Source organism: Nicotiana tabacum, chromosome 4 (genome assembly GCF_000715075.1).
Source record: "Nicotiana tabacum cultivar K326 chromosome 4, ASM71507v2, whole genome shotgun sequence".
NCBI classification, from domain to species: Eukaryota; Viridiplantae; Streptophyta; class Magnoliopsida; order Solanales; family Solanaceae; genus Nicotiana; species Nicotiana tabacum.
The window spans coordinates 133,252,479-133,260,600 of NC_134083.1; the positions used below are offsets into that span (position 1 = coordinate 133,252,479).

The following is an 8,122-nucleotide window of genomic DNA, read 5'->3' on the forward strand; positions in this document are numbered from 1 at the left end:
TATAATGGCTGCTAAATCTATTCCCAAAATGGTTCAGCCTATCCTTTAAAGTCTATTTTTATTGCCGCTAAATCCAATTAAAATTGTCGCTAACTGTTACCCCCGTTAACGTCTATTGTTTAGCGGCAATTATAGTGGCCGCTAAATTCATTAAGAAATATCTTCTTTTGCTCTTTTAAAGTCCATTTTTATTGCTGATAAATCCAATTAAGACAGTAAATGAAAGGTACAATAATAAATATTAATTATACATAATACAATTATAATGGAAAATGCTACTAAAATATAATATATTATTATCATAAAATATGGTATATATTTCATTAAATCTAACAAAAGTAGGCACTAATTCATATACAAATGTATCAACGAGCTAAATGATGAAACTACATGTTTAAACTAAATGGCTAATGGCATCGTAACTACTCCTATTGAATATTAGCAACAACAAATTTCTAGATGCACAACCCTCAAATAATTCTTGCAACTTTTCATCATATTGAAATCTTCATATGCTAAAATTTCAAACATCATAAGGTATGACCTGAAATAATAAAATGAGTGAATGTTAAAAGATGAAACTTAGCGCAAAAATTATACTTCTGCATCTAATAACTTTGAAATTTGTCAGACTCAAAATTTTACTAACTCTTCAAATTCTTAAAATTTTCGGCAGAATCAATAAATTTTCAACCTGTTTATAACTACTATTCTATCTAGAAAGCACATCCCAACATCAGATATCTCTAAAATAATATTAGTTAAAAGCTCCATCAACATCCAAGAAGAGAAAATAGATATCGGTAACACACATACATAAGTTATCTACACGTAGGAACAAATCAAATAATTGAAAAGTTGTTTGTCACCATCATATGCAACTGGTGCAAAGCTGTTAGATCACAAATTTAAATTGGACTACTGTGACGATTCGGCCGGTCATTTTGAGTGTATTAATCCCGATTTTCTATTTATTATTTTTCCCGTATCTGTTTTTGCTTATGTGACTTGCCGGGAGGTCTTGTTTTTGGTTTCGGAGTATTTTGGGACACTTAGTCCCTAAAACGAAAGCTTAAGTCTCAGGATTTTTACCGTAGTCAGAAGTGTGTGAAGACGACTCCGGAATAGAGTTCTGTCGGTTCCATTAGCTCCGTTGGGTGATTTTGGATTTCGGAGCATGTCCGGACTGTGAATTTGAGGTCTGCAGCTAATTTAGGCTTGAAATGGCGAAAGTCGAATTTTTGAAAAGTTTGACCGGGGGATGACTTTTTGATATCGGGGTCGGATTCCGATTCCGAAAGTTAGAATAGGTCCGTAATGTTGAATATGACTTGTGTGCAAAATCTGAGGTTTCGGACTTGGTTTGGATTTGAAAGGGACAGCTGAAGTGCTGTTGTTGCTGGTGTAATCGCACCTGCGGAGTGAGAACAGCAGGTGCAAGCTCACAGAAGCGACGATGCGACCGTATAAGCGGCCAAGGAGGAGTTGAGCAGAAGCTGTATGTGCGAAGATTTTTCCGCACCTGCGATAGTCGCAAAAGCGGGCAGCTGTGCGCAGGTGCGAGTTTTAGCCGCAGATGCGATAGGTTTCCGCACCTGCGATAGGCGCAGATGCGGTCTTGAAGCCGCAGGAGCGGAATCTGGGATTTTAAGTGAAATCCACACCTGCGATGGATTTTCCGCAGGTGCGGCGTCGCAAATGCGACAATGGGTCTGCATATGCGAAAAGTCTGGGCAGAAGGTTTAAAAAGTAAGGGTTCGCGATTTTAGTCTTATTTTACCATTTTAGACTTGGACTTAGGCGATTTGTGAGAAGATTTTCGAGGGGATTATTGAGGTACGCTTCTTGTACTCATTTTTTATCATAAATCTTGATTCCCTACTGATTTCCCCACCTAATTAGCGAGATTTTGAAGTGAAATTTGGGGGTTTAGGGCTTGAAAATTAGAGAATGAATTTTAGGGATTTGGAGGACCAAATGATGTCGGATTTTGATGAATTTAATATGGTTAGACTCGTGAATGAATGGGCTTTCGGGTTTTGTGGCTTTTATCGGATTTCGAGACGTGGGCCCGAGGGTCGGGTTGGAGCCGATTTCGTATTTTGGCTTATAATTTCATGTTTTTCTTATGGAATTAATTCTTTTAGCCTATATTAATTATATCGTACTGCTTGTGGCTAGATTCTGAGCGTTTGGAGATTGATTCGAGGGGCAAAGTCATTGCGGAGTAGGATTTTGCGAGGTTTGAGGTAAGTAACAGTTTTAAATCTAGTCTTGAGGGTATGAAATCCCGGATTATTGGATTATATGAGTATTTTGGAGGTGACACACATGCTAGGTGACGGGCGTGTGGGCATGCACTGTAGGAATTGGGACTTAGTCCATTCCGTGAAACTGTAAAGTTGAATAACTTGTTGCTAGCTATATGCTCTCCCTGTGTTATAGAAATTTGGCTACAAATCATATTAGAAATCATGCTTAGGCTATGTGATGGTACTGTTGGGACCCGCAGAGGTCGCGTACTTGTTGAATTACTTGTTGATTGTTGTCTTGTACTCAGTCATGGTTTTACTTGCGTATCATATCTCAGCCTCTTCTTGATTCTTATTGATACACTGTGTAATCTTTGTTTAGGCCGATCTTTCTGATTTTCGAGAGCCCGAGAGATTAGAGAGGTTGATGACTGAGTGAGGCCGAGGGCCTGTCTGTGAGTTATTGATACTATGGCACGTGAGTTGTCCGTGCAACACGTGAGTTCTCCGTGTGGTTCCATATATTGATATTGTGGCACGTGAGTTGTCCGTGCGGTTTCACATATTGATACTATAGCACATGAGTTGTCCGTGCAGCATGTGAGTTGTCCGTGCGGATATAACGCTTGGGCTGAAAGGAGCCCCTCCGGAATCTGCAAACTCCAGTGAGCGCAGGTACCTATTGAGTGTGAGTACTGAGGGCTGAGAGCCGAGTGATTGAGCTATTGTGACGAGTTGAGTGACTGTTTCCCTGAGAGGCTGTACTTGCTTTTTCATTTGTTGATGCACTTAGTTGCTATCTGTCATTGTCATGAAATTTCTGAAAGATTCTATATCCGGATTTACCTGCACTGTAACTGTATAAAACTAATTTGATTTGAACTGCCGGATTCGAAAGCATGTCTATTCTTTGCTGGAATTATTGAAAATGAATTGTATTTGTATAGTTCGTCACTACCTTCTCAGTTCCTTATTTATTTATGTTACGTGCTGAGTTGGTTTTACTCATGCTACACCATGCACTTCATGTGCAGATCCAGGTTTGTTTGATCACGGAGGTCGTTGAGTTCGTGCGCGATTGAGTACCGGAGACTACGATGTAGCTGTCGGCGTCCGCAGATCTTGTCTCTCCTTCTATGTTTTCTTTCTTTCCTATATTGATACTTGAGACACTGTTTTTATTAGACTGGATATCTAGATGCTCATGACTTGGTGACACCCCGATGTTTGGGGCTATCTTTTCGCATTTTATTTTGAATTCAACTCCGGTTTTTTTTTTTGTAAAACTTTCTAGTATGAAAAAGCTTTGAATTATCCTTTTTATGAAATGTTGAAGTATTTTGAAAGGTCGGCTTGCCTAGTACCATCGATAGGCGCCATCACGACAGGTTAGAGTGTTGGATCGTGACAATTGGTGACTCGATAAACAAATAAACTGATGCACAACGCCATCCGCAACATATTGAGCATAATTCAAAAAATAAGTAATATGTTAATGTATTCTAAAACAAGCACAAAATCGTGAGAAGATAGCGTAATTTCAGCAATATTACCACTTAAACAACATCATGATGCTTGGGTACTCGTTCATGGCCACTGTTGGCATCATGGGCCTAATAAATGTTCACATGTTGAACAGATAGATTAAAGTGTGAAAAATATGAGTTGAAGTCATAAACTACACACTAATACTCATCCTAGTTATGGTATTAGATATAGTTAGACATATATCTCCATTCTCCTAGAAGATCAGTGTAAAGATCCTCCTCATTTTGTAGATATCTTAAATGATCTTCAAGTACAAATCAACCACATAAATTCTTTTCTAAGGTTATGATGCTAATATTAGCGAATGCTTTCCGTTGCTAATATCAAAGCATAACAGATTTTACTTCATCACCAAGGTTTTATATTTGTAAAACGACAAAAATAGCGAACTCATAGTTCCAATAAAAAACAACTCCCAAACAATTGCATTCATTCAAACAGCAAATTCCATTTTGTTGGAAAATGTCTAACTTTAATTTTCACCTAAACTTCCACAACCTTTTCAAGCAGGTTGCAACATATTTTTAGAGTTACACTCATGTTTTAAAATCTGAACTGTGGCACAACCAATGAACATTTGTCTCTCAATGGCATTGCCCCAGTTAATGGTGTTATTAAGTTGAATTAGTATAGCGCCAAATTTATTCATGCACTCCACAAGTAAAGGAATAGAAATATGAAATATCTGATTTATATCTCTTGGAAAGAACATGTTGATATAATCATCATTCAAACTCAAATAAAGCAGAAGGCATTAGAAACAGTTGAAGACTATGTTTTACGCTTTGATTCTTTTTTTCTAACAGTTGTGTTACCCTATGATTCTTCATCATGCTAATGCTATTACAACTTCTCTGTTAGCTTTAATCAATTAATTCCATCAAGTACAAATATTCAAAAACAACATTTGAATGGAGACCTGCTGAGATAAATGTAAAAAGCCAAAGAGACAACAACAACAACAAATATAAAAAAGGACAAATTTTTAGAAAACTCACACCTGACATATGCAGGTTGACTTCCCACCCATGTTAGGGCCTATGATAATCTGAAATCAACTATCTCCCTTGATCTACAAAGACCATATAAGCTGGTCGCAAGTCAAGTAGGACATAATAGCATAGACAATATCATTACAATAATCGCAGAGCACGCACCACAATTAACAATTGTTAGGGATGAAATAGCTAAACGCGTGCACTGAATCTCTCTCCTTTGCCTCGTATTCTTTGGAAAAACCAGACACAATGATAGGTTCTCTCCTTCTCATATCGTTTATCTTGTTTATTGAAAGCGAAGTATCAAAGGAACGAAAAATAGAAGATTGCATTACAAAATCAAAAGCTCATATATCTAAGTATTTGGTCAACCCCTTTTGTGTATCGCTCATGGAAAACTAGCCAAGAAACTGCTACGGAAGACTGGTAAATATTTTTCTAAAGCAATATGGTCCTACAAATCAAACAAGAAGGTAATTTAGCGTGCACTATCACAAGTGAAGTAAAACTAGATTACCGTAATGTGAATCCACACATGTTGCCATGGTATTTCAACGTATATAGCCCACTTGCAACTGATCGATCAAAATGACTATGAATCAATATTTCAACAAGCCAAAATCAATCATATCATCAATCTTCACCATTCTCATAGTACACATTGACATCGTATCTCCCTAAATCATAAATCAGTTAAAACTTAAATTTGTAACTGCCACAAAATAACAATTGCTGCCGAATGAGCAATAACCAGTAGTCTCTCACTTATTACACAAATAGGATTTTAATTTTTACTTGTTTGGGACGGAGATGTAGTTGTAGATCTTCTTTCTAGAAAAATAGCACAATATTCTAACCCTCACTCCACTAAATTAATCAAAGGCACGGGGAGATGCAAAATAATCCATCTTAACGACATAACATACACCTATGTGCTTACTGGAGTGGTTATTGTATTATAGGAATTACCAAAGAAACTGAACAAAATTTTACGCAAATCGCTAGACGCATAGAATATTTACTAAAAGTAGAAATCAATGAAAAGATGCTAAAAACTAAAATAGACAAAAAAACAGAAAAAAGCAAACCTAAGTCTTGAGTATGTAGCGATGCTGGCAACGGCGAATACTGACGAGAGACAAGGTTGAGAGTTAAGAGGTTCATATTCTAGAGATAGAAAGAGAGTCATCAACAACGAAGAAAAGTTGAAGCAGATGGAGAATAAATAGGATATTTATATATATAGAGAGAGAGATGAGTCTGATTACCTGGTGACGGTGGCCGGTGTTGGCGCTGCCGATGATTAGGATAATCTTCAGTTGGGAAATGGTTTGATTGGGGTTCTGTTCTAGGTAACAAGGAGGAAATGGGAGAGGGAGAGAATAAATAAAAGGTTGGAGGGAAGATAAAATTAGGAAAAGTTAGAATTTAATTATTGGGAGCACCGTATTTGGTAGCCATTCTCTTTAATTACCAGTGAAAAGGTATTAATTCCTCGCTAATATCTAATTGCCACTACTATATGAGTTAGGGAAATAAATTACCTGGCTAATAAGTTTATTTGTGAATCGTCGGTTTGGTTTTCAAGTTATACAGAATCGATTTGGAAGAATGAACTTCAAGATTGAAGCTTTAAGTTGGAAGAGTTGACCAAATTTGACCTTTTAGCATTTGACCTCGGATTAGAGTTTTGATGGTTCCGTTATGTCCGGATGGTGATTTTGGACTTGGGCGTACGCCCGGATTTGCATTTGGATATTTCTAGAAGGATTCGGTACTAATTGGCGAATGTTGGAAATTTAAAGGTTTGGAAAGTTTATAAGTTTGACCGGAAGTTGACTTTGAGGATATTGGATTTGGATTGTAGTTCCGGGAATTGGAATAGCTTTGATATGTCATTTGGGACTTGCGTGCAAAATTTGAGTTTATTCCGGGTTGATTTGATATGTTTCGATGCGACTTTTAAAAGTTAAAAGTTCAAAGTTCAAAGTTCATTGATTTTGATTTCAGGTGTGATTCATCGTTTCGAGATTGTTTTGCGTGATTTGAAGCCTTGAGTATGTCAGTTTTGTCATATGGAACTTACCTGAAAAAATTTGGCGTCATTTAGAGTTGATTTGATATCGTTCGGACGCTTGGTTGCGATTCTAGAAGTCTTTGAAGTTTATTGTGATCTTCATGTGTATTGGCATCCGATTCGTGCTTTTAGAGGTTATTTTGGTATTTTGATCGCGCGAGCGAGTTCTTGTTGTGTTTTTGGACAGGAGTGGGTGTTTGGTTTGGAGCCTCGGGGGCTCGGGTGAGTTTCGGAATGGTTTCGGAATGATTTTTATGATTTTTGAGTGCTGGTACTGGTTTCATCGCATTTGCGATGTTTTTGTCGCAAATGTGACTATCGCATTTGCGGAGTCTACTTCGTATTTGCGAGCCTGGGCTGCTGGGGAAGGGACTCGCATTTGTCAAGAAATGTTGCTTTTGCGAAGCCTTTTGAGTTCACATTTGCGGACTCTGTCTCGCATTTGCGATAAAGGCCTGGGCTGGGTAGGTTAACTTTTGCGACCAACTGGTCGCTTTTGCGATAGACCAGTGTTCGCATTTGCGACCTTTTTGGTCGCATTTGCGAAGGCAGCAGAAATTTTCAAGCTTCTCTTTTGCGAGGGGTTCTTCGCTTTTGCAGGGTTCGCATTTGCGAATCCCATGTCGCAAATACGACATCTGCAGCCTGCATATAGCGGAGTAATTTCGAGACTTAGCTTCATTTTGTTATATTTTTTAACCCTAGCCTCGATGGGAGGCGATTTTGTAGAAGGATGTTCATTCCAAACTATCGGGTAAATAATTTTAATCAACCTTCAATTATATTTCGTGATTTTACATAAGGTTTAACATCATATTCGTGAGAATCTAGGGAAGAATTTGGGGAATTTTGTCAAAGTTTTGAAAAAAAATGAAATATTGGGATTTCATAGTCGAATAGGACTCGAATTTGGAAATAAAATACGTATATGGACTCGTGGGACTATGGGTAGTCAAGAACTACCCTTGGACCCGGGTTTGGACCGGGCGAGCCCGGGGTTGACTTTTGTTGACTTTTTGAAAATTGTATAAAGGTCATAGCTTTATTAATTGAAATTATTTTCTCTTGCATTGTGTGATGTATTTAAGTCGTCTTTGGCTAGATTTGGGTCGGGCGGAGTTGAATTTCTAAGGGAAGAAGCTAAATTGAGTATTTAGTTGGCCGAATTGAGGTAAGTGTTTTGCCAAACTTTGTTGAGGGAATTTGTTATGACCCAAAATCACCAAAGGTAGTGATGGCGGGTAGTG

At 37.8% G+C, this 8,122-nt stretch overlaps 1 long non-coding RNA gene across 3 annotated transcripts; it reads right to left on the minus strand.

The window, feature by feature from the left end:
- Positions 1 to 328: 328 nt before the first annotated feature.
- On the minus strand, positions 329 to 6,231 carry LOC107779980 (uncharacterized). Of its 3 annotated transcripts, XR_012708953.1 has the most exons (5): positions 6,067 to 6,229; positions 5,887 to 5,965; positions 4,801 to 4,872; positions 3,806 to 3,865; positions 329 to 544 (listed from the first exon to the last, which is right to left on the minus strand). It is a non-coding gene; the product is annotated as an uncharacterized LOC107779980 (long non-coding RNA). The 3 variants fall into 3 exon arrangements; XR_012708952.1 differs by lacking the exons at positions 329 to 544; positions 3,806 to 3,865 and having other exon boundaries at positions 4,520 to 4,872; positions 5,316 to 5,965; positions 6,067 to 6,231; XR_012708951.1 differs by lacking the exons at positions 329 to 544; positions 3,806 to 3,865 and having other exon boundaries at positions 4,520 to 4,872; positions 6,067 to 6,222.
- Positions 6,232 to 8,122: the final 1,891 nt, after the last annotated feature.